The sequence below is a fragment of the Oncorhynchus keta genome, chromosome 26, assembly GCF_023373465.1.
Source record: "Oncorhynchus keta strain PuntledgeMale-10-30-2019 chromosome 26, Oket_V2, whole genome shotgun sequence".
Lineage (NCBI taxonomy): Eukaryota > Metazoa > Chordata > Actinopteri > Salmoniformes > Salmonidae > Oncorhynchus > Oncorhynchus keta.
This window is the reverse complement of record NC_068446.1, coordinates 3,441,510-3,467,922: the sequence shown is the minus strand read 5'-3', so window position 1 is coordinate 3,467,922 and position 26,413 is coordinate 3,441,510. Positions and strand designations below refer to the sequence as shown.

General features: G+C 41.8%; 1 pseudogene; it reads right to left on the bottom strand.

The window, feature by feature from the left end:
- Positions 1-2,564: 2,564 nt before the first annotated feature.
- LOC118358613 (syntaxin-binding protein 3-like) lies at positions 2,565-25,986 on the bottom strand (annotated as a pseudogene).
- Positions 25,987-26,413: the final 427 nt, after the last annotated feature.

Genomic DNA, 26,413 nt, shown 5'->3' with positions numbered 1-26,413 from the left:
CCATTGTCTCCCTCAGTTATTAGGACACTTCGTCCACCCGATACCCATGTCCCAGCCCTGCTGCTCTTATTGTCTTCTCCATTGAAATCTTTGCCTCTGCTTCCTGTCTGTAGTAGCCCACTGGAGAGGACTGGCTTTTTGTGTAAGTGTTGCAAAGATCACATTACTGTTGTTCTGATGAGGCTTTCTGATAAATGTATTTCCTTCATTTTTCCGATAAGAGATGTTTGACACCTCCCCTCAAAAAACAAAAACAAAAACAAAAACATTATATTGTGTGGTGATGAACCATACATGGTCTATAAAAAACCTTGATCAATATGAGTGTTTCAGTAAATGGCTTTAGCACTAAAGTCTGGTTGTTTTTCATAGCAGAATATTAACAAAGTGAGCAATCACCTCCAAAGAATAAGGAAACCATTGAACCACATCCAGTTGTTTATCAGTTGTTCAACACAACAAGATACACAATCTGTTCAAAACACTGTTGATAATCATTATACAGGTGAGGAAATATAAACAGTGAGAGCAGGGTGAGAGTCTGGCAAGCAGCAGACATGGCTTACATCATATGCACAACATTAGCTCAGCTCTTCGAACGTCTTATTTCATCCAAATTACGTCTCTGAGCATTTCTCACAGGCTTTCCAACGTGGAACATTGTGAGTGTTTTAAGGGGAGACCAAAACTAAAACACAGGCTTTCCAACGTGGAACATTATGAGTGTTTTAAGGGGAGACCAAAACTAAAACACAGGCTTTCCAACGTGGAACATTATGAGTGTTTTAAGGGGAGACCAAAACTAAACACAGGCTTTCCAACGGGGAACATTATGAGTGTTTTAAGGGGAGACCAAAACTAAACACAGGCTTTCCAACGTGGAACATTATGAGTGTTTTAAGGGGAGACCAAAACTAAAACACAGGCTTTCCAACGTGGAACATTATGAGTGTTTTAAGGGGAGACCAAAACTAAAACACAGGCTTTCCAACGTGGAACATTATGAGTGTTTTAAGGGGAGACCAAAACTAAACACAGGCTTTCCAACGGGGAACATTATGAGTGTTTTAAGGGGAGACCAAAACTAAACACAGGCTTTCCAACGTGGAACATTATGAGTGTTTTAAGGGGAGACCAAAACTTTTCCAACGTGGAACATTATGAGTGTTTTAAGGGGAGACCAAAACTAAACACAGGCTTTCCAACGTGGAACATTATGAGTGTTTTAAGGGGAGACCAAAACTAAACACAGGCTTTCCAACGTGGAACATTATGAGTGTTTTAAGGGGAGACCAAAACTAAACACAGGCTTTCCAACGTGGAACATTATGAGTGTTTTAAGGGGAGACCAAAACTAAACACACGCTTTCCAACGTGGAACATTATGAGTGTTTTAAGGGGAGACCAAAACTAAACACAGGCTTTCCAACGTGGAACATTATGAGTGTTTTAAGGGGAGACCAAAACTAAACACAGGCTTTCCAACGGGGAACATTATGAGTGTTTTAAGGGGAGACCAAAACTAAACACGGGCTTTCCAAAGTGGAACATTATGAGTGTTTTAAGGGGAGACCAAAACTAAAACACAGGCTTTCCAACGTGGAACATTATGAGTGTTTTAAGGGGAGACCAAAACTAAACACAGGCTTTCCAACGTGGAACATTATGAGTGTTTTAAGGGGAGACCAAAACGAAACACGGGGTGCGTCTCAAACGGCACCCTATTCCCCAGCAGTACAACATTTGACCAGAGCCCTATTATAAGGCCCCATTAGAGACACACCCACACAGGTAGATTTGACCAGAGCCCTATTAGAGACACACCCACACAGGTAGATTTGACCAGAGCCCTATTAGAGACACACCCACACAGGTAGATTTGACCAGAGCCCTATTAGAGACACACCCACACAGGTAGATTTGACCAGAGCCCTATTAGAGACACACCCACACAGGTAGATTTGACCAGAGCCCTATTAGAGACACACCCACACAGGTAGATTTGACCAGAGCCCTATTAGAGACACACCCACACAGGTAGATTTGACCAGAGCCCTATTAGAGACACACCCACACAGGTAGATTTGATTTTAAAAAAGGTAATAACTGTACTTTAGGGTAGGGCACAACAATTATGTTACAAATGTGCAAAATGTTTAAAAGTGAAGTATTAATAATAGACATAGCTAATGACTAGTACCTAGAATATGAATTCCCTTCCGTCATCCATTGAGGAAGTTGAGCACTTTGTGTTCTCAGGGATTTGTTATTTGTATTTAACTGTGCAAGTCATGGGGGGGGGGGGTTACATTTGAGGAAGGGGTACAGGGAAAAGGGGAGTGTGGTTGGTGTTACATTTGAGGAAGGGGTACAGGGAAAAGGGGAGTGTGGTTGGTGTTACATTTGAGGAAGGGGTACAGGGAAAAGGGGAGTGTGGTTGGTGTTACATTTGAGGAAGGGGTACAGGGAAAAGGGGAGTGTGGTTGGTGTTACATTTGAGGAAGGGGTACAGGGAAAAGGGGAGTGTGGTTGGTGTTACATAGGGGGAAGGGTTAAAGGGTGGGTCACTCCTTCACTATTGTAAAGGACTCCTTGGTGGAGGTTGGTTTGCTCGGGGCCTGAATATCATCTAGGAGCTTGATCGGGGTCACAATGTGGGATGATCCTGGAGATATAATGAAAATGCCATGTTTGTTGACTAACAAAATAATGTCATAAAAATCACAGATGAAGAACATTCTGTAGTGTTGCTTTGCCTGACATTCAAGACCATGACAGAACCATAACGTTGTACTGTGAATCATCATTTTTCATTCATTACCTCTTGTTTTTTGTACTACCGTGTATTTACAGCAGGGGGTGTCAAGCACTAGACCAGGTACTGACTGGGCTGTAGTTTGGGGCAATAGCAATGGTTGGGTGAATCTCAAAAGTCTCAATTCACCTTGGAAGCGACGAGAGAGGACGCAACTAACCGTGAATACTTTTGAGATTCACCCACTGCTGTTGGTACCCACCTATGAGGACCTCACAGGACTTGATGGACAGTGTGCACAGCGAATCTCTGAGTAGCGTATCCCTCCGATGACGAAGATGATGAGCCTGGAGCCACTCCTCCGCTCATCCTGAGAACTGGCCCTGTGTTTCTGACGGGCACTAGGAGAGGAGAGAGGGATTAAGATATGGAGAGGGTGTGTGTGAGATTGGAACATATTAATAAGTTACATTATCATATATGATTTTATTCATTAAAAAAGAATCATCTGCATCTCTTCCATATCCGAGACCTAGACTATAAAGCAGGGTTCCCGACCTGTCGGCCCGCAGACCCGAATTTGGCACATGTTTTTTTTATTTGCCTGCCCCCCCCCCCCCCCCCACAAAAGTTCTCTGAGTCCTAAACAAGTCCACAAAATAATTAATATTTTGGGGGATTTTCATTCTTGGACATAAGACTAACAATATCAGAATTTATATCAGGATTTTCATTTTGGAAGTCTGGTCCCAAGTATTCCCAAGCATTATAGAGAGATCATATACAAATGTGAGCAACATTTGAAATGGTGTTTTAGTTAAATACTATATCTGGGATTATTGTGGTCAATTTGCAGTCAACAAATTATTAATAATTATGTTCCGCCCCCCATCAGCTGCTCTATAAATAAATTGCTGAATCTAGTTGATAATTTCTGCTATAGAGTTCAGCTTGTATAACTTGAACCATTGTCACAAACTGGCATAACACCAGGGATGGGAGAAGTTTGATTTGAGTGTCAATGCTCCCTGCCACTCCTGAATTTTTCATGAATCAGAAGCAGTGGTTACATAACAAATCAGATTTAGCCTTTCTGATTAGCCTTTCTTTCTTACACATTAATTCTTCAGAAGCCTAAATTATTTCCAATCTGGGCCTAAACCTATGTTCCTGGCCTTGACCCTCGCAACATGTCTTATTAATGACTTCGGATAATTCAGGAGTGAACCAGGCATTCGATCTACCTTTAACACTTAGTTTTAAAGGATGCATGATTATCTACAATAGTATTGAATACATTTGCAAAAAAGATTAAAGCAAAATCAGGTCCAGGCAGGGATAGCTGGGATACAATCAAGGTCACTAAAATAATGTAAAAAAGCTGGTCCACATGTTTTTAAAGTTCCTCTTAGTGAGGCTTAGATTGATGCATTCTCACATCTCTGACATAGACAACGGTCACTCAAATCCAGTGGGAAAACCCCACTAGCAACATGTTTATCTGGAGTATCCGTCAAAATAATATCAATCAGGGTAGATTGATGGATCTTTAGGATGTGGCCATGTAGGCTCAGTTATAGGCTGAGACAGGTCTAGCTCATAGCAAATATCTTTCAATGTATCTGACACTGGCGTCCCACAATCAATATTGCAATCGCCTAAAATTAATGGTTCAGATTTACCATACTTAGATAACATAAATGTATCTGAATTTCTAAGAGAACATGAGGGAGCCGAGAGAGGGCGATACACTCCTACTAGTGTCAGCTGGTTATTATGTCCAAGGCCCACATTAAGAACGAGACAATCAAACTGCTTAGGGAGAGAGGCAGCGAGAGAAACTGTAACATTTAAATTGTCCTTTATAAATATGTCTACACCACCACCTCTGCAAATTGTCCAATCCGTAAATATTATAAGCAGACAGAGATACATCAGAGTCCAGCACAGAATTATTCAACCAAGTTTCCGAAATTACCAGAATGTTAACGTTGGATTGAGAAGCTAGAATTTAAAATCAAATCCATCTTTGAAATCAAACTTCTGGCATTTATATGAACAAATTCCAAGACCGCAGCTGCGGGATTTCAGGTCAGGTGGAGTTATGGAGTCCCATTATTTGAAAATACCATGGGATTGGTTTCAATTGGAAAAGGTACAGGATTGTATAGAACTGAAACATTGGGCCTATGCCTCGAGCGAGGACGTGGGTTTAAACAAGAGTCAATGAAGGTTACCTGGTGCATGCCTGCAGTATAAAGACAATGCTGATAATTTACGGTTGGGATTACCTGAGGGGGACTTGGAGTGTTAATAAGTAAATGTCTCAGCACAGCCTTGAAATGTGAGGACAGGGTCCAGGCACCTGATCTGGTTGGACCCCATCCTCTCTGTAGAGACAATGAAGAGGCTTTGTCTAAAATTAAACTAAATGATCAATGTGACCTTGCTTCATAAGGGGACCGAGTGGAGCAGCGGTCTAAGGCACTGCATCACATTGTCATTGTAAACATTGTCATTGTAAACAAGAATGTGTTCTTAACTGACCTGCCTAGTTAAATTAAATAAACATAGCCTACAAGGAAAGGCCACCACATTCAAAATGTTAATACAATTGTTCTATGACATTGTTAACGTAATTTCATTATTCCAATATGTTTTCATTAATTGAATTCACTTCATCTATTTTCTGAGAATTTGTAAGATTCTTGTTTGCATAAAATAGACGGAGACCAGTCTTATCAATACTAGATAATAGTATTTATTCTCGGAGCGCGCTACCATGTGTCACGTTCTGACCATAGTTCTTTTGTGTTTTCTTTGTTTTAGTGTTGGTCAGGACGTGAGCTGAGTGGGCATTCTATGTTGTGTGTCTAGTTTGTCTATTTCTATGTTTGGCCTGATGTGGTTCTCAATCAGAGGCAGGTGTTAGTCATTGTCTCTGATTGGGAACCATATTTAGGTAGCCTGTTTTGTGTTGGGTTTTGTGGGTGGTTGTCTTCTGTCTTTTCCCCACAGTTGTTGTTTTGGTATTTTGTAGTGTTCACGTTTATAGTCTTTATTAAACATGTTGAACTCTAACCACGCTGCGCTTTGGTCCGATCCTTCGTCCACAGAAGAAAACCGTTACAACATGTTACCACGAACAACAGTTTATATACTAAATATGACGTCATTGGTGACTGAATCTCCTCCTCTCGACCGAGACAAAGCAAGTGTAAAGGTTCATTCCGACACACACAACACAACTGAATTAACTCTTGATCCCTCACCATTATCGATCACCACTTAGCTGACAGTTTCGTCGGTTCAACCATAGGGTCGTTAACCTATCTGCTTACTTAACCCAAAACCCATTCCTACCTGACTCACTCATGCGGACACACAACTGAATTAACTCTTGATCCCTCACCATTATCGACCACTTAGCTGACAGTTCTAGTTAACAGAAAACCTAGGAATGCACTCACGGCCTTATCTAAAACACCCCAGAGCTAAGTTTTGTCGGTTCAACCATAGGGTCGTTAACCTATCAGCTTACATAACCCAGAACCCGTTCCTCCCCAGACTAGTTGGAATGGTGTTCATTATGTTGAATTACTCCTTGTTCATGCCACATAATCCCTTCTTTATGAACTAACATTATTAATCAGATATTGTAAAACAGGGTATAGTTGACTTAGTTCTGTTTAAAATGGGGATATTGTTTAGTCATTTATTCATAAAATTGTTTTTTTGAGTACGCACTGGTAGCCTACACACGTGTAGCTTATTGTCGGTCAATCAGAGGCTGTTACAGAGGCTCCATGGGTCATTTAAAAAATGACAATGAAGTTTGCTAATTGAGGAGGCGGCTACAATGATCAACCAAAAGGTAGGCTGCTGTTTCATATGAAAGGAGTTGTTGTAGACCAGTACGGGGAGCGTAGCAAAATAGCCTAAATTACACTTGCTACTTGAGCTAGCTGGCTAACTTAGCGGACTACTGTAGCTAGCTAGCTTCTTTACAACGATTTGATGCAGTCAAGACAGACACTACCTCCAGATGGTATGATAACCTATGGCAGCAACAAGTTCGTAGCGTGAGCAGGTCTCCATTGAATTTTTAACATGTATTTTGACTATCTGAACATGTGAATAGTGCAATCACTTCAAATGCCCATCCCTAGCAGAGTAACCAGAGCCCTAGCAGAGTAACCAGAGCCCTAGCAGAGTAACCAGAGCCCTAGCAGAGTAACCAGAGCCCTAGCAGAGTAACCAGAGCCCTAGCAGAGTAACCAGAGCCCTAGCAGAGTAACCAGAGCCTTTGTTCAATTTAGGGATGGGCATTTGAAATGATTTCACTACTTGAATAATATCATGACTTGTTTTCGGATATCGAAATACATGCGTTTGACCAACTTTTTTGGGGTGGGAAACTTCAATGGAGACTCAGGGGCAGGTGTGTGTGGCAAGGAGGGAGAGAAATAGAGAGAACAAAGTGGCCAAACTGACTGGCATTAGTTTGACAAAGTTGTTGCTGCCATCTATCATACCATCTGGTAGTGCCGGTCTTGACTGCATCAACAATCTATTCACATTAAACCTCAGCCTACCTGTTGGTTGATCATTGTAGCCTACTCCTTCCATTCGGCATTGATTATTCATCTCCCACTTCCAGTTGCTACACATGGAGCCTCTGATTGTAGTGCCGCTTTGACAGATAATAACAAGGAACGACGTGTGAAACGGGTGTGTAGACTACCGGTGTGTCTTTTATGGGGTGCACTCATGAAAACTGTAATAAAACTTCACATTCAGAGCATTTTTGACACCTCGAACTCTACAAAGTGTCTCAGAGAAGAAGTGCTGATCTACGACCAGGTCCAAACTGTCCATGGAACCTAGATCTAAAAAGGGTAAACTGATCCTAGAATAGCACTCCTACTTTGTGAATACAGGCCCATCACTTCCTGCTCCACCCTGCCCTTGTAACACCCTCCCTCCTTGTGCCTGAAAAAAAAGCTAAGTGACACAATTCTGTTCTGTGAGACAAAGGAAACGGTTTATCATCGTCTGCATTACGCTGACCTCCATCAGGTCTTTTATGACAGGTGTCCCACCTGGACAGGTTGTATGTCTCTCCCTGAAATCCCTCCCTTCCGAGACGACCTAAGCAGTGGGAACACGCTTGGAGGGAGAGAGTGAAAGAGAGACATAGAAACGAAAACATAAATAAAAGTAAAGTTTAAGGTAAGAAGATACAAAATAAGAATAGCAAGAAAAAACATAATAGTGAAGTTCCACTCTATAATACAATACACTGATGGTACTGTATAATTCACATGGGCTATGACTATGCTAAGATCTGTAACGGCGTTCTTCGTTTGTCGAAAGAGAGTCGGACCGAAATGCAGCGTAGTGGTTTACTCATGACTTTAATAGAAAAAGTGACACATGAAATAACGATACAAAATACAAAACAACAAACGGAACGTGAAACCTATTACAGCCTATCTGGTGAAACTACACAGAGACAGGAACAATCACCCACGAAATACAAAGCGAAACCAGCCTACCGAAATACGGTTCCCAATCAGAGACAACGAGAATCACCTGACTCTGATTGAGAACCGCCTCAGACAGCCAAGCCTATACAACACCCCTACTCAGCCGCGATCCCAAATACTACAAACCCCAATACGAAAATACAATAACATAAACCCATGTCACACCCTGGCCTGACCAAATATATAACGAAAACACAAAATACAATGACCAAGGCGTGACAAGATCTAGCAAACTACATACAGTAGGCTATGCCCTATAAAATCCCACTAACCGAAGATGTGATGGGGACTCCCAGTTCTCTCCAGTTGAGAATAAACTCTCTGTCCTCGTCAATCTTAACGTGTTGGATGAGTTTGTTCTCCTCTGTTGTTCCTGTTCAGAACCAGTAAGAAAAAAGGTTTTAAAAATGGTCATTGACTAAAGTTACCTCAGGCCAAACGAAAAGAGATTCTATTGAAGGAATATTCCTATTAGCTGAAGCTCCAATGGTACCTTTGTCAATGGGCACATAAGGAATTCATGATCTTCCATTTTAAAACTGTAAACTTTTTAAAATGTTCAATTGAATAGATGCCATATAAAAGCGTCTAAATGTTTACATGTACATTTTAAAGATCCTCTTTAAAACTGTGAGGGCACAGGGTGAGTCAGAGCAGCAGACTTGCCGTTGAGGCTGAAGATGTAGAGGAGAACAGCTCTGATCTTGCCGTAGATGTCGTGGGGGTGCAACAGCACAGGAAGCAGCGTCCTCATCGGGTCCTTCACCTTCTGACCCTTCACATCAGACCCTACTGCCAGGTCCTACACAACAGTGAGCACACAGCATAAGTCAGAAACCACAAGGTCATACATAAGGGACGTGTACATTACAACAGTGACATGTTGTCCAAAAATATGAGACACTGTAAAGCATACCTGCTCAGCTTTGCAGAGTTCCTGCACATTCTTCTGGAAGTGGTTCAGTCAAATTCAGATGGACATTTTTATGTGGTTGACATAGAAACATGGCTGAGAAAAACAGTCTAATATTTTATTCTAATATCAATACATTTTCCCACATGGCAGTATAAGTGAACAGCTTTAATTTCCATACAAACCCAGTCACATAATAGAGGACTGACCTGCTTTTCCACAGTATCATTACCATAGAGAGCAGGTGGAAAAGAAACACCACAATATACTGGGCCTCAGAGGCATCACACCCAAACAGAGCAGACCATCTCAGGATGACAAACGGATCAGGTTACATGGTGCTACATACCTGAGCCACCTGCTTGCGGGAGTGGGGCATCTTTTTCATAAGCTGGGATAAGCTGGGATAAGCCACTTATTGTGATCTAGAAAACAGAAAATAATGATAAAAAACTATGATTTTACTTTATTTTATTTAACCAGGCAAGTCAATTAATAACGAATTCTTATTTACAATGACGGCCTGGTTAGCGACCAAAGGCCTCCTGTGGTGACGGGGGCTGGGATAAAAACTAACAAACAAATTAATTTAAGACAAAACAGACAAAGACTGAAGACACTGCCAACAGCACAAACACAACAGCAAACAAACAGTGAGTGGATGTGTGTGGAGGCTTTTGTGTGGTGTGTGTAAAGTAAAACATGCTTCCTTACAAAAGGCCACGTAAACTAGGGACATCAGGTGACAACTAGATGTCCCAACAACCTGTTCATCCATTTGTCCCTTTAACACCTCCAGGGACACCAGGTCCTCATTTATAAACCGTACGTACGTTAACAAAAACATACCCCAAAACGTACAGTACCGGTCAAATGTTTGGACACATACTCATTCAAGGGTTTTTTCTTTATTGTAGAATAATAGTGAAGACAACAAAACACAAACTATGAGGTACGACATGTAGTAACCAAAAACATCAAAACTATGAAGTACTACGTGTAGTAACCAAAAACATCAAAACTATGAATTAATACATGTAGTAACCAAAACAGAAACTCTCACTGTCAACTGCGTTTATTTTCAGGAAACTTAACATGTGTAAATATTTGTATGAACATAACAATATTCAACAACTGAGACATAAACTGAACAAGTTCCACAGACGTGTGACTAACAGAAATGGAATAATCTGTCCCTGAACAAAGGGGGGTCAAAATCAAAAGTAACAGTCAATGCAGCTGGTGTCCACACCAGAAACTAAGTACTGCAGTGCATCTCCTCCTCATGGACTGCACCAGATTTGCCAGTTCTTGCTGTGAGATATTACCCCACTCTTCCACCAAGGCGCCTGCAAGTTACCAGAGATTTCTGGGGGGGATGGCCCTAGCCCTCACTCTCCGATCCAACAGGTCCCAGACGTGCTCAATGGGATTGAGATCCGGCTCTTCGCTGGCCATGGCAGAACACTGACATTCCTGTCTTGTAGGAAATCACTCACAGAACGAGCAGTATGGCTGGTGGCATTGTCATGCTGGAGGGTCATGTCAGGATGAGCCTGCAGGAAGGGTACCACATGAGGGAGGAGGATGTCTTCCCTGTAACGCACAGCGTTGAGATTGCCTGGAAGGACAACAAGCTCAGTCCGATGATGCTGTGACACACCGCCCCAGACCATGATGCACCCTCCACCTCCAAATCGATCCCGCTCCAGAGTACAGGCCTCGGTGTAACGTTCATTCCTTCGATGATAAACGTGAATCCGACCACCACCCCTGGTGAGACAAAACCGTGACTCGTCAGTGAAGAGCACTATTTGGCAGTCCTGTCTGGTCCAGCGACGGTGGGTTTTTGCCCATAGGCAACGTTTTTGCCCATAGGCGACGTTGTTGCCGGTGATGTCTGGTGAGGACCTGCCTTTACAACAGGCCTACAAGCCCTCAGTCCAGCCTCTCTCAGCCTATTGAGGACAGTCTGAGCACTGATGGAGGGATTGTGCGTTCCTGGTGTAACTCGGGCAGTTGTTGCCATCCTCTACCTGTCCCACAGATGTGATGTTCCTGTGCAGGTGTTGTTACACGTGGGCTGCCACTGTGAGGACAATCAGCTGTCCGTCCTGTCTCCCTATAGCGCTGTCTTAGACATCTCACAGTACGGACATTGCAATTTATTGCCCTGGCCACATCTGCAGTCCTCATGCCTCATTACAGCATGCCTAAGGCACGTTCACGCAGATGAGCAGGGACCCTGGGCATCTTTCCTTTTGTGTTCTTCAGAGTCAGTAGAAAGGCCTCTTTATAGTGTCCTAAGTTTTCATAGCTGTGACCTTAATTGTCTACCGTCTGTAAGCTGTTAGTCTTAACGACAATTCCACAGGTGCATGTTCATTAATTGTTTGTGGATCATTGAACAAGCATGGGAAACAGTGTTTAAACCCTTTACTTGAAGTTATTTTGGGGATTTTTACGAATTATCTTTGAAAGAAAGGGTTCTGAAAAAGGGTTGTTTCTTTTTTTGCAGAGTTCACATTTTATAATTGAGATTTTTCAAAGTTGCCACCCTATCGCCTATTTATCAGAAACACTGATTATCAAGAGGGAGAGTGTTTGAAAGATTTTTCCTGGAAACATACTGTGAGGAACTATTATAATTTTAATTAATTATGTAAAAAAAAAAAAATACTTCATTGACTTACTGTGTAAGGTAAAGAAAACAATGACAGAAGCCCAGCTGGGCACTTTCCTGCATTTGTGAGAAGCAGGCCAGGTACTTCAATGCATGCTAGGGCTGACCCCATTTAGTCAACTGGTCGATTGTTTGCTCAATAGGCTGTTGGTTGACCGAGATTTCTTCAGTCGAGCAGTCACAATTTGTTTTTGTTTTTTTGTTCATGGTGCACAAGACACCTGTCTCAGTGGACTAATCCATTGTGGAGACACCTGTCTCAGTGGACTAATCCATTGTGGAGGCCACGGGGCTTGATTTCCGCCTGTCTCAGTGGACTAATCCATTGTGGAGGCCACAGGGATTGCAGAGTCCATCACTCTAAGGCACGTGACACTGAAATTGTATATGGTTATATTATGTAAAAATAATGGTGCAACATTAATAAATAGAATATTATTTTATAACAAATGTGCTTTCTCCCACGTTGGATACGGTCGCTGTCCGTGGTTCTGAAACGATCTTCAGTGCGGTGTAGAATTGCAGCCTTTCGCTATGTTGCTATGTGCATAATAGAACAAGGCGGCGCAGGCAGCAGCGATGAGGAAACAGCCTTTGCTTTAGCCTAATTCTCTAAGAAAAGTGAGGAGAACGGGAACCAACTTAATTAAGTCTATAATCAATAGCCTAACTGTTAAATGTGCCTGGCTTTTTTAATCATCCATATACATCTACAGAAATAAATCAGATCCTGATTCTGTTGCCTGTTTGATTAATAGCCTACTGATTCTGTGAGCATCAACCCTCATACAATGGCAAAATGTCGGATAAAACAATTTCACAGATTCGGCTGTTTTTAATCTTTGCTATGCTATAAAAAGGCTTTACATTTCATTTTTGTTTTTTAACAGACTGGTATTATAATTTATCTAGTGTTGTTTACACTGTTCCAAACAGGCAGAAAAATAATATTGTAATCTAACAGTACCTGTTTGTCACACATAATATGCACGCAGCTCTCGCTCCTATACTGTCCTTTAAAAATATAAATCTCCTTATTTTTATTATTACAATTATTGTGATCATTATCATTAGTAGGTTTGTATAACCACCATCGAGCTGTAGGCCTAAGAGCGCGTCCTGTTTAGTCTTAATACCATCATTTATTTATGCCTATATTTCAAATGTATAGGCTACTGTATCATTCATTCGTTCATACCATCAGATGAGACATTCATATTTTGAAATGCAATCAAGCATTTTAGTTTTAATATTAAATAAAAACGGAGCTTTGAATAATTAGCCTAAACAATAAATAAACCTCAATTCACAAATGCATGCAAATGTTTGTTTTCAGTCTGCTGTAATAAAGGCTTTATACATATTTTTTAAATCTTTGTTAGAAAAGTCTCACATTAACACTTATTTAGTGGTGGTTACACTGTTCCAAATGGTCAGAGGAAAAAATTATATTGTAATCTAACAGCAACTGTTTGGCACAAATAATTCTCACGCAGTGCGTGCTCCTATACCCTCCTTTTTCTTGATCTCCAGTAGTTTCCTCAACGACTTTAAGTCAAATGTCTTCCACAAATCTAACTTCCCCTTTCCCTCCTGAGCAACCAGTAAACATTTGCCCATTTCGAGTTTATTTGTCACGTCCTCCGCATCCATTTTACTGTCACGTTACTGTGTTTGGAGTTTGTTCTATCCAATTTATTGACGTGATTATGATAGGCTATAGGGCAGATCCTAGTGGTCCCATGCATGAAATGCTTACAGGTTTCACGTAAAGAGAGCAAGTATTTTTTTATTTAACTAGGCAAGTCAGTTAAGAACAACTTCTTATTTACAATGCCATCCTACACCGACCAAACCCGGACGATGCTGGGCCAATTGTGCGCCACCCTATGGGACTCCCAATCACAGCCGGTTGTGATAGAGCCTGGATTCGAACCAGGGTGTCTGTGGTGACGCCTCAAGCACTGAGATGCAGTGCCTTAGACCACTGCACTACTCGGGAGCCTCTGTTGAGGGAAAAGGGAATGTTTTCCTAAACAAATTAGGGATTTCGGTAACAGAACTTTTCAGTCCGAAACAAGTAAAACTAAAATGGCTGAAATGATTTTGCAGCTTCAGCATGGACAGCGCAACAAACACTTGATGCCTTTTCACTGCAGTGCAAGGGGAGAGCGAGACAACGTGCGCAAGTCACACAGGCACTCGCTGTCATTTTTTTTTTAACACAGGGTGACCATTCATTTGTATCTTAATTACTTAATCAATCAGTATGATTAAAACATCAGACAAGCCCAGTGCATATGAAGTTGAAACACATAGGGTGTCTGTCTACATATGGAAAAATATTTTTTTACATTTCGACCAAGTAATTGGTCGAAAAGAACAGGACGACTCTCGGTCGACCATGATTATAATTATTATTATTTTTAGTCTGGGACGGTCCTAATGCCTGCTCAGGCGCGAGCACGCTCCTTCAACATTTACAGGACAGAGAAACCAGACATGCTCATTGCTCACATGGAGCACGTAAGTGCCTTACAAAGAAGTGTAGCAGGTTTTTTATTCTGCAAACACGAGAATGGTAAATTGCTGTAATTAATACATGCATAAAAATAAACTAATCCCTGTCATTTTGGTTACATTAATGGAAAACTGTCTGTTTGACAATTTTAGGCTACCACATGGGCATTCATAAAAGTGCATTGTGGGCCGATACTGTATAGCCAAGGCTACTATTGTACTTTTTTTTGGTTTCACCTAGGGCAGTATATCGGCCAGGACAGGGCCTGATCAATGTTGATTAGTCTATAAATTAAGAAAGGATTCCATATCAAATTATACCATGTCAGGATTGGCACATTGTCCATTTGACAACATTAGTGCATCAGAGAACAACCTTGTCGACTGCTGTTGAATACATATTGTTGTTATTGCTTATAATCATTAGTAAACACTCAAATCAAATTTAAATCACATTTTATTGGTCACATACACATGGTTAGCAGATGTTAATGCGAGTAGATTCGGTACATTAAAAAAAAATCCTACAATTAAAGTAGGCCAGTTTTAAAAAATTAACAGTTATTTTATTGACAGTCTTCATCAATAACCGTCAGTAACAGAGTTACCATCGCAGCCCCCAGCCACAAACGTAACAAAAAACATACCTTCCCAGTGGGTCAGAAGTTTACATACACTCAATTAATATTTGGTAGCAATGCTTTTAAATTGTTTAACTTGGGTCAAACACGTTGGGTAGCCTTCCACAAGCTTCACACAATAAGTTGGGTGAATTTTGGCCCATTCCTCCTGAAAGAGCTGGTGTAACTGAGTCAGGTTTGTAGGCCTCCTTACTCGCACACACTTTTTCAGTTCTGCCCACAAATATTCTATAGGATTGAGGTCAGGGCTTTGTGATGGCCACTCCAATACCTTGACTTTGCCATTTTGCCACAACTTTGGAAGTATGCTTGGGGTCATTGTCTATTTGGATGACCCATTTGCGACCAAGCTTTAACTTCCTCCTCATGATACCATCTATTTTGTGAAGTGCACCAGTCCCCACTGCAGCAAAGCACCCCCACAACATGATGCTAACACCCCCATGCTTCATGGTTGGGATGGTGTTCTTCAGCTTGCAAGACTCCCCCTTTTTACCCCAAACATAACGCGATGGTCATTATGGCCAAACAGTTCTGTTTTTGTTTCATCCGACCAGAGGACATTTCTCCAAAAAAGTACGATCTTCGTCCCCATGTGCAGTTGCAAACCGTAATCTGTCTTTTTTTAAGGCGGTTTAGGAGCGGCCTTTCAGGTTATATCGATATAGGACTCGTTTTACTCTGGACTTATATACTTTTGTACCTGTTTCCTTCAGCATCTTCACAAGGTCCTTTGCGGTTGTTCTGGGATTGATTTGCACTTTTCGCACCAAAGTACGTTCATCTCTAGGAGACAGAGCGCGTCTCCTTCCCGAGGGGTATGACGGCTGGTGGTCCCATGGTGTTTATACATGCATACTATTGTTTGTACAGATGAATGTGGTACCTTCAGGCGTTTGGAAATTGCTCTGATTGCTTTGATTTTCCCATGATGTCAAGCAAAGAGGCACTGAGTTTGAAGGTAGGCCTTGAAATACATCCACAGGTACACCTCCAATTGACTCAAATTAAGTCAATTAGCCTATCAGAAGCTTCTAACGCCATGACATCATTTTCTGGAATTTTCCCAGCTGTTTAAAGGCACAGTCAACTTAGTGTATGTAAACTTCTGACCCACTGGAATTGTGATACAGTGAATTATGAGTGAAATAATCTGTCTGTAAACAATTGTTGGAAAAACTACTTGTGCACAAAGTAGATGTCCTAACCGACTTGCCAAAACTATAGTTTGTTAACAAGAAATTTGTGGAGTGGTTGAAAAACGAGTTAATGACTCCAACCTAAGTGTATGTAAACTTCCGACTTTAACTATGTTCTGTACAGGCTTCCTTCTCATTCAGGTTAGCATTTTAGAGTAACTACAAAGTTGATCCAGCCTCAATTATTTCCTATCACGGCCATTAAACTCTAACTGTTTTAACGTCACCATTGGCATTATGTTGAAATCTCGGAGCAGTTTCCTTCCTCTCCGTCAAATGAGTTAGGAAGGATTCCTGTATCTTTGTAGTTACTGTGTGTATTGATACACCATCCAAAGTGTCATTTATAATTTCACCATGGTCAAAGGGATATTTAATGTCTGTTATTTTGGGGGAATCTACAAATATGTGCCCTTTGTAAGGTATTGGAAAACCTCCCTGGTCTTTGTGGTTGAATATGTGAATCTGTGAATTCACTGCTTGACTGAGGGACAGATAATTCACTGTATTGTGGGGTACAGAGGAGGTAGTCATTCATATTGCACACAGTACGACTCAATGCAAATTATTACGTGACTTGTTAAGCAGATTTTTCCCAATTATCTTATTTTATATTTATTTTAACAATGGGGTTCATCACGAGGGTGATGAGACAAGATTCCAGCCTTTCATATTTTAGAACGAGAAAAAAAATGTCTAAAAACAAATTACACAATTTGATTTTCTGGATTACCTGCATCCCTTGGTTCCCAGTGGCTCCACAAAGGATGAATATTTTGTGTTTTTCTTTATGAACATTTGGTCATGGCCAGGGTGTGACATGGGTTTTTCAAAGTATGTGGTGTGTAGATAGATGCAGAACCTATATTTGTAGATAGTGGGATTGTTTGCAATTGGGGTGTTCTAGGTTTCTGTTGTTCTTGACCAGTGGTTCTCAATCTGCAGCAGGGATTTTATTGTATACAGACCTTCTACAAACTCCTGTGTTTACCGGGGGCTAGAGAGACCGCTGGGCATGGTTTTATGCAGTGGTCCAAAATGTTCTATTGGGTTCATAGCCCGGGAGACTGGCTCCAGCCCCCAGGACCTTGAGGCTTCTTACGGAGACACTGGCTGTGTGTCCTGTCCCCTTTGAAAAAGCATCCCCAAAGCATGATGTTTCCCCATGCTTCTCGGTTGGGATGGTGGTCTAGGGGTTACATGGTACCATCCTTCTTCTTCCTCCAAACACGGTGAGTGGACTTTAGACCAAAAAGCTATATTTTTGTCTCCAGACGGGCATGACCTTCTCCCACTGGCAGGGTGATCTAGATTCAACCAGGTAAGGTTGGGCAAGCTCCAGTGCGCCTGCACGGTCCGGTCTATCCAGTACCACCTCCACACCCCAGCCCTCGGCGTAGTGCTGCACCAGGTTTCCTTGAGACTCTGGTCCCAGCTCCTTCAGGTCATTGCACCAGGTCATCAGTAGTTCTGGGCTGCCTCACCTTCCTCGCTGATCATTGATGCCTCCTGTGATCTGCATGGAGCCCCAGCCGAGGGTGATTGACCGTCATCTTGAAGTCTTCCCGCCTAATCCGGCGCAACAGTTGTTGCTTTCTCCCGCTGCTTGCCTATTGTCCTGTAGCCCATACCAGCCTGCCCGGCAGCTGCTACCCCTCTATCCTGATGTCCTTTTCAGCTCCTGGTCTTGGCCATCTGTGGAGAGGTTGAGTCTGATTCCAGTGGGGTCAGGTGTCTTTTATACAGGTGAGTTCAAACATGGTGAGTTAAAGCCATGGAGGCGGAGAATAAGGATGGACTAAGACTAACAGGTCTGTGAAGTGGGGTCTTACTGGTTGGTAGGTGATCCGCCTCCATGTCATGCAATAAAACCCGGACCCTCCCATAAAAATCATTTGAGGTGCCTCCCGGGAGTCCGCACCTTAGCGGGGGTTCTGTCAGCGCCCTGTGTCACCAGAGACTTTTGTGTTTTCTTTAGGCTCTTTGGTCAGGCCAGGGTGTGACATGGGTTTTTGTATGTGGTGTGTAGATAGCGGGATTGGCTTAGTGGCGTGTTCCAGGTTAGGGATGGCTTTGGCGGAAGGGTTCTTGTCAATCAGAGGCAGGTGTTTATTGTTGTCTCTGTGGGAACCGGGCGCAGCGCTAATAGGTTGCCAGGTGTATTGTGGGTGATTTCCTCTGAGTGTCTTGACGTCCTGGCATTCTGTGTTAGTTTGCACCAGTTTAGGCTGTTTGGGTTTTCAGAGGACGTTTAATGTTTTGTAGAGTTTGTGTTTTGGAGCTGTTACGTTTGTTTTATTAAACAAGATAGGATCAAATAAACAACTGGTTTGGTCCGAAAACAAAACAACAACAAATAAATCACAAAATGTGATTTTCTGGATTTTAGTTTTTGATTCCGTCTCTCACAGTTGAAGTGAACCTATGATAAAAAAAATTACAGACCTCTACATGCTTTGTAAGTTGGAAAACCTGCAAAATCGTCAGGGTATCAAATACTTGTTCTCCCCACTGTACATGGATGAGAGGAACATCCAGAAAAGTGTTTATGCCATTTATGCCATAATTTTGACTAAATTCATCGTGTTCAGCTTCACTCTCAAATACTAGGTGCCATCAACACACGGTAACTGATAATCTTCCCATGCTTCTGCATTCTTAGAAGCAGTTTTTTTTAGAGGGATAAAACACAGATCATATAATCCAAGTCACACCCCTCAAGCATTTTCTCCTGACAACAGGCCTTTTGAATAAATCTACAAGTGTTACTGTATCCAGATATTCCGTTACAGAATCCTAGCGTTGACAGATTGCCACATTTTATAACATCATATTAAGATTTTAAAGCAACGCCCTTCCAGGATTTTGTGTACCTTTTTGCCCTACAGACATCCAGCACCAAGAGACCAACAAAAATGAATAACGTAAGTAACTGACATGGTGCAAGTTATTTTGTAAGGGAGAGTAACAGTTTCTTATGTGAATGGAAAATTTAAAAAACTTACTTGGGACTCCTGGGGCAAGAAGGAAATGTCTATTTCCTTGCTGACACGTATGTATTTTGCACAGTACTGTTTCATCTTGCTGAACAATCTGATGTGGGGAGAGTTCCAGAATAATTGACCATCAATAAAGGGGTTTATAATAAAAAAAAGACTGAATATTTCTTCCCTCAGTATATACTTACAGTCAGTGAAATAAACATATGCTGCTTTGTACTTAAGTTTCAGCTTGAAGTCACCAATGAAGGCATTCACACACTGACAACACTGAATGGAAATATTTCACTACAAAGTACGATCTTCGTCCCCATGTGCAGTTGCAAACCGTAATCTGTCTTTTTTTTTAAGGCGGTTTAGGAGCGGCCTTTCAGGTTATATATATATATATATATATATTTCACTACAAATACACATTCACAGCCCTGTCAAACCTAGAACACGCGGAGAACAAGTTGTACTATTTTGTTTGGAATGATGATCAATATAGACGTTTTCATATTGAGGTGGAGTATGGTGTAGAGACATTTAATGATGTTGAACCTTTGCTGTCGGGGTCATGAAGTAGACGGCCTTCATTTCCAGTACAGGCTCTCTGCTTTTGTAGAGGTCCTCCACAGCTAAGAGAAAATACAGTTTAATTGCAGTTCATGGTGCGGATATCAATAACACCACTTTCAACTGTTTTAAACATAATTCTAAGTAGCCTTTGGTTATTTGTACTAATTGAGTACCTGAGAAGTTCTATGCTAATGATATGTCATGTCTTGCTTATGCTGTTGTGGGGACACATTATTATATCCATCTTGCATGTAACAAAACAGACAGCCTTACAGAGATCTACTATTATCACATCCCTTCTACATGAAACAGAAGCAGCGTCACTTTGAGGTGTGAAAACGCCCACTTGCAATGTAATTCTCCAATTACAAACGAAGTCAACCACAGATTGTGCTCCGCCACAATTGCTGTCGTGTTGTTGTCCTGAAATCACGGTTACAATCCGCAACGGTCGCAAGTGAGACATCTATGAAAATTATAATTCCCATTAGTGTGACATGCTGGTGATTCCCTCCTGCATCAGGTCAGACGTTTTTGCAGCATGTCGACAGAAGCTTGGTGCTCAAGTGGCCCAGGATCAATATCTGAGAAAGAAAATAGGTATGTTATGACCTTGATATGGTACCTTATGATTAAGACACCGTGTTGAATGTTTCACATTAGACAAGAGAGATGTCCATCATAAACACAGCATACAATGCATTCCCACGCAGCAGTCAAAACAATGACTGGGTAGTGTGCAGTCGGGAATACAGCACGTAACCCAATTAACATGGTCTAAGTGATGAAACGGTGAAGGAATGCAAGTCAATGCATTCAAGAACGCAATAGTGAGTGTTGTGTCAAAATAAACAGGTCCAGTCCCATTACCTTCCATATTTCGGACTTCTTGCAATCCTCAATGATCGTTTCCTTTATTCCTAGTTGAAAGATGAATGGCAGATAGCTTAACTTTAGTATTTATTATGTTCTACTTGTCAATCCCTAGGCTACGTTATTGACTGCCCCCTCCCACAAACGATCCAACTGGCAAAACAATCAATGAAAGATACTAATTCTCAGGCCATAAGAAAATATATACAGTATATTGGAAAAGGTACCCTACACTCAAGTGCATTATATTTGTATATTTCTTGACAGTGCACTGACCAATGCTGACCAAGGCTATACACTGACCTAGCTGTCTGTCAAGGGGTGCAATCATTAGTCCAAACAGTTGCATGAGAGATCTTAACTTTTGTCCACACATTTCCTCAATCCTTTCTACGAGACTTTCTACTCCAGTGAGTCGGCGGCGAAGGACATTCTGCTCAGACCAGGCCCAAAACCCTGACACTCAAAAATGAAGTAGCGGCATTATAGAGGCCGGCGTGCGGGATACCTGACGAGACTACGTCGGCGAGTGGATAAACCGCCTCCACCCTCCATTCTATTGGCGAATGTGGAGAATAAACTGGACGACCTCCGTTCAAGACTATCCTATCAACGTGATTTGAAGAACTATAATATCCTATGTTTCTCTGAGACATGGATGAACAAGGACGTGGAAAACATCAACCGAGCTGGTTCTTCTATACAATCGGCAGGACAGGAAGGGAGCGTTAGCTAAACTCGGGGGGGGTTGTCTCTGTTAACAGCAGCTAGTGCGCGATCTTATGGAAGATTTGAGGTTCTGCTCGCCTGAGTTAGAATACCGTATGATCAGCTGTAGACCAGCTGTACTCAAATCTTACCCTACGAGGTCCGGAGCCTGCTGGTTTTCTGTTCTACCTGATAAATAATTGCACCCACCTGGTGTCCCAGGTCTAAATCAGTCCCTGATTATAAGGGAACAATGAAACAAAGCAATGAAACTGGCTTCGAGGTGCAGAGTTAAGTTTGATGGCTGTAGACAATACTATTTACCAAGAGAGTTTGTCTATATTTTTTGTAGCTTTCCATTTACCAACACAAAATGATGCTGGCACTAAGAACACTCTCTGTACTGTATTTGCCACAAGGGCCTGCTATCATTCACTTTGAACTGGACTGTGTGTTTACATGTAGTTGCAACAGCACAACTTTAATTGGGATTATAATGATGACAGAACTACCTGAGATTGTACTTAGAATTTCATGGTCATACATTGAGATTTGTGGTTGCAAGTACGATTCGCTAACCCAGGCTCTCATTAATGATGCTCTATATGTATAAATAACCACAATGTTTTTATGTTATGTTCTGATGCGCCATGAGCACAAACTCATGGCGCATCAAACTCCATCAATACCACACCCCTCTTCAACGAGTCGGACGAGAAGGATTTACACCAGACAAGGCCCTCATCCCCGTCATTCGCAGGAGGAAAATAAAGAGTTATCGTGGACGCCGATCCGGGTGCCTTGTAAGGATCTGTCGCCGAGAGGGCAATCTACCTTTACCATCAGTCCTTTTAGCCAATGTACAATCAATCGAGAATAAAATAGACGAACTACGAGCACATATATCCTACCAACGGGGCATTAAAAACTGTAATATCTTATGTTTCACCACTAAACACCTCTATAACTGGATCCTGGACTTCCTGACAGGCCACCCCCAGGTGGTAAGGGTAGGGAACAACACATTCACCACGCTGATCCTCAACATGGGGGCCCCTCAGGGGTGCGTGCTCAGTCCCCTCCTGTACTCCTGGTCCTTCTGTGGCTCAGTTGGTAGAGCATGGCGCTTGTAACGCCAGGGTAGTGGGTTCGATTCCCGGGACCACCCATACGTAGAATGTATGCACACATGACTGTAAGTCGCTTTGGATAAAAGCGTCAGCTAAATGGCATATATTATTATTATTATTATTATTATTATTACTCCCTGTTCACTCATGACTGTGTGGCCAGGCTCGACTCCACCACCATCATCAAATCAGCTGATGACACAACGGTGGTAGGCCTGATCACCGACAACGATGAGACAGCCTATAGGGAGGTGTGGTGCCAGGACAACAACCTCTCCCTCAACGTGATCATGACAAAGGAGATGATTGTGGACTACAGGAAAAGGAGGCCCGAGTACTCCCTCATTCTCATCGACGGGGTTGTGTCCACATCACCAACAAACTATCATGGTTCACACACACTAAGACAGTCATGAAGAGGGCACGACAGAGCTTATCCCCCCCAGGAGACTGAAAAGATTTGGCATGGGTCCTGAGATCCTCAAAAGGTTCTACAGCTGCACCATCAAGAGCACTGCCTGGTATGGCAACTGCTCTGCCTCCAACCTCAAGGCACTACAGAGGGTAGTGCGTACGGCCCAGTGCATCACTGGGGCCAAGCTTCCTGCCATCCAGGACCTCTACACCAGGCGGTGTCAGAGGAAGGCCCTAGAAATTGTCAAAGACTCCAGCAACCATAGTCATAGAATGTTCTCTCTGCTCCCGCACGGCAAGCGGTACCGGAGCGCCAAATCTAGGTCCAAAAAGTGTCTTAACAGCTTCTACCCCCAAGCCATAAGACTGAACAGCTAATCAAAATGGCTACCCAGACCCCTTCATTTACGCTGCTGCCACTCTCTTTTTATTATCTATGCATGGTCACTTTAACTCTACCTACATGTACATATTACCTCAATTACATCGACTAACCGGTGCCTCGCTTATACAGCCTCGCTTGTTATTTTACCTCGACTAACCGGTGCCCTCACACATTGAGTTAATTAAGAGTTAAGGCTATGTACCGGTACCCCCTGAAGCATTGTCGGTTAATTAAGGGCTTGTAAGTAAGCATTTCACTGTTAGGTCAACGCCTGTTGTATTCGGTGTATGTGACAAATGCAATTTGATTTGCAGCTTCAAATAAAATAAGATGTTATTTATCACAGGCACCGAATACAACCTTACAGTGGAATGCTTACTTACAAGCCCTTAAGCAACAATGCAGTTTTACCTGCAAATAATGCATGTGTTGTCCCAATCAAGCAACCAAGCTAACTGGCTGAAGTTGACGAGCTTGCTAGCTACTTCCTGACACAAATGAGAGAACACCTCAATTATCATTTTACTCGCCCTAGCAGAGTTGGTTAGCCTATACACGTGTTTTATAGAGCATTCGTGACTAATGTGGGATTCTGTGTTTTACATTATTGCCATTACCATATATATATATGATTAAATATTATCTGATGTTGGCTGTGTGAAGGATCTGCATTTGTGCACTTGAGCATCATCATGAGATTAAACAACTGCTTGCTACATCTACTTGCCTGTTTGTGTGTGTGACAAGAACTGAGTAACATGGTGTGACCTGCATGTTGCAAAACTGTAGATAACAGCCCAGCAGATGCTTTGTCCTTGTGTTTGTATGTGACAGTATTGAGCACATGGTGTGACTTGATGTATCTTACAAAGTTGTGGTTAATCAGGTATAGGGAGGGGTGGTCATCGCGAGGTTTAACTGAGATGGAAAAATACTGAACAACACAATAGCAGGAACTGAGCAACTGGTCTAACTAGGCTGCGATACCAGAACAGTAAGAATCTATACATCGACAGAGGGAGGACTCCAAGAGGCGGGAACCAGCCTGAGCGCCTGCGATAGGCTGAGCAAGTCTAAACCACGCTCAGCCTCTACTGTGATAGACATTGTCCCAACCCGTCTGTTGGCCTATCACAGTATAAGAACACTGTTTACATACATCCTGTCAGTTCTCTGTTCTGCCCTGCGTGGTATTACAATGAGCTTGTATATACGAAAGTTGCATTTGCCATTTATTACTTAGCTAATAAAAAATACATAGTATACAATCGGTGACTCATTGTCATATTTATCCTGATACCAGATTCGAATTGACGCAACTCTAACAATAATTATTGCCTACATTTACTGACACCAGTCATATTCAGCGAGTCTTGTGGCTTTGTAAATTCATCAGTTATTCTGCACTCTGGCACACTCAAACACTCTGAAATCAGAGTAAATAGCTAGCCGGAGTGAATTTTAACACACAAGAGATATGCTAACTGGATAAGCCATTTTGCATAGCTAGCAAAGTGATTCACATTTCTTGCCACCAAACCAAATGACACGTGCATCTCTAGCTGTGTAGCCACTGAAAAAACGATATGAGGGGGAAAAGTCAGTCACTCACCCACTCATCCAATGACATGATGTCCTCCTAGCAGCTAGCTTGATCCATAAATATGTACACTAGCATATTAGCAAAGTTATGACTGACTTGTGACCATTGCCCTTGCTAGTTTGATTGTATTGATATTCCCAGCCTTAGTTACAATCGTCCGTTTTTTGTCGAACATATCGAGTCATTGAAACTGAAACAGTGCATCTCGAATAGAGACAGCAAACAATGTACCAGGCCAACTGTGATTTACAACCTGATAGCAATATTTTTTGGACTACTAAGAAATGTATTGGTGAATTATGTTAATCATGCATTGAACTGCATCCATCTATTCAGCCAACAATACCTTAGTGTATGTCATGGAATGTTGAGCCAAATATAACCTCTTTTTAAAACTTCTTATAAAGTTGGTTTTGCAGCATAAACTGTGAATTTGATTTTTTTTTATTGATATAATTATCTGTTTTATTTCATATCTGCAAAGTATTTTAAACGCTGTTAGTTCCACTTGAATGATATATCACAGCATACCAACTTATATTTGGTGGGTTTATAATCGCTTGAATTTTAGGCCTTAACAAAGGCTTCTAAAATGACAGTGACTACAGGGCAAAACAGATCAAAAGGATATGGCCACTCAAACATTAAAGGTTTGAGATTTCCTGCCACTTTGATGTGTCCCCTATAAATATAAATGTATTTGTTGGGGAAACACTCAAGTATCACTTACATCTATCTGTACAGCAATCTCCCTTACCGCAGCAACATATATATAGCCTCTTACAAGACACGCCTCAAAATATGTTAATGAGTGAGAACCAATACCACACACCCACTAATGTTCAAAAGGTTTTTGGCACTCCAAAATGTATTCTGAATGACAGTAAATGACTGGCAGCAATTGGCCAGTAAGTCACTGTAGAGGTTTGTAGAATTTCTGAAATACACTAAAATACCATAATCGATTAGATCGTTGATTTTCTGTGTTTCTTCAATGTATGCCTCGTTGTGTTTGGCTGGTTCTAAATGTGTATCGTTGATGCCGACGGCCATTCCCTTAGTTACACATAGCGAGTCTACACGGCCTAATCATAGTACATACAATAATGAAATCACCTGGTCCCAACATACATGGCAAGTCAAGAAAAGTCATTGTAATTTGTCCACAACGCAAGCTGAAGTTAAATGAGAGAACCTTCAAAACACATTTACGAAGAAAGCATACACATTGCTTTGAAACGGTGTCCAATGAAAGATCTTTGACATGTGAGTGCAATTGAGGTGAGAAATGGTGTGTTTGCAGTCGAAAATACATCTTCTGGTTCAGCAACACCCCACACATGTTGTGAATCATACTTGGGCTAATTCAGTTCCAACTGTGTTCAAAACTGTTATGCACGCTGGAGTATAAAAAAAAAGCTGTTGAATTGTACTTTTCCTTTACTTTCACATACACACTGTTCACAGAAACAGTGCTCGG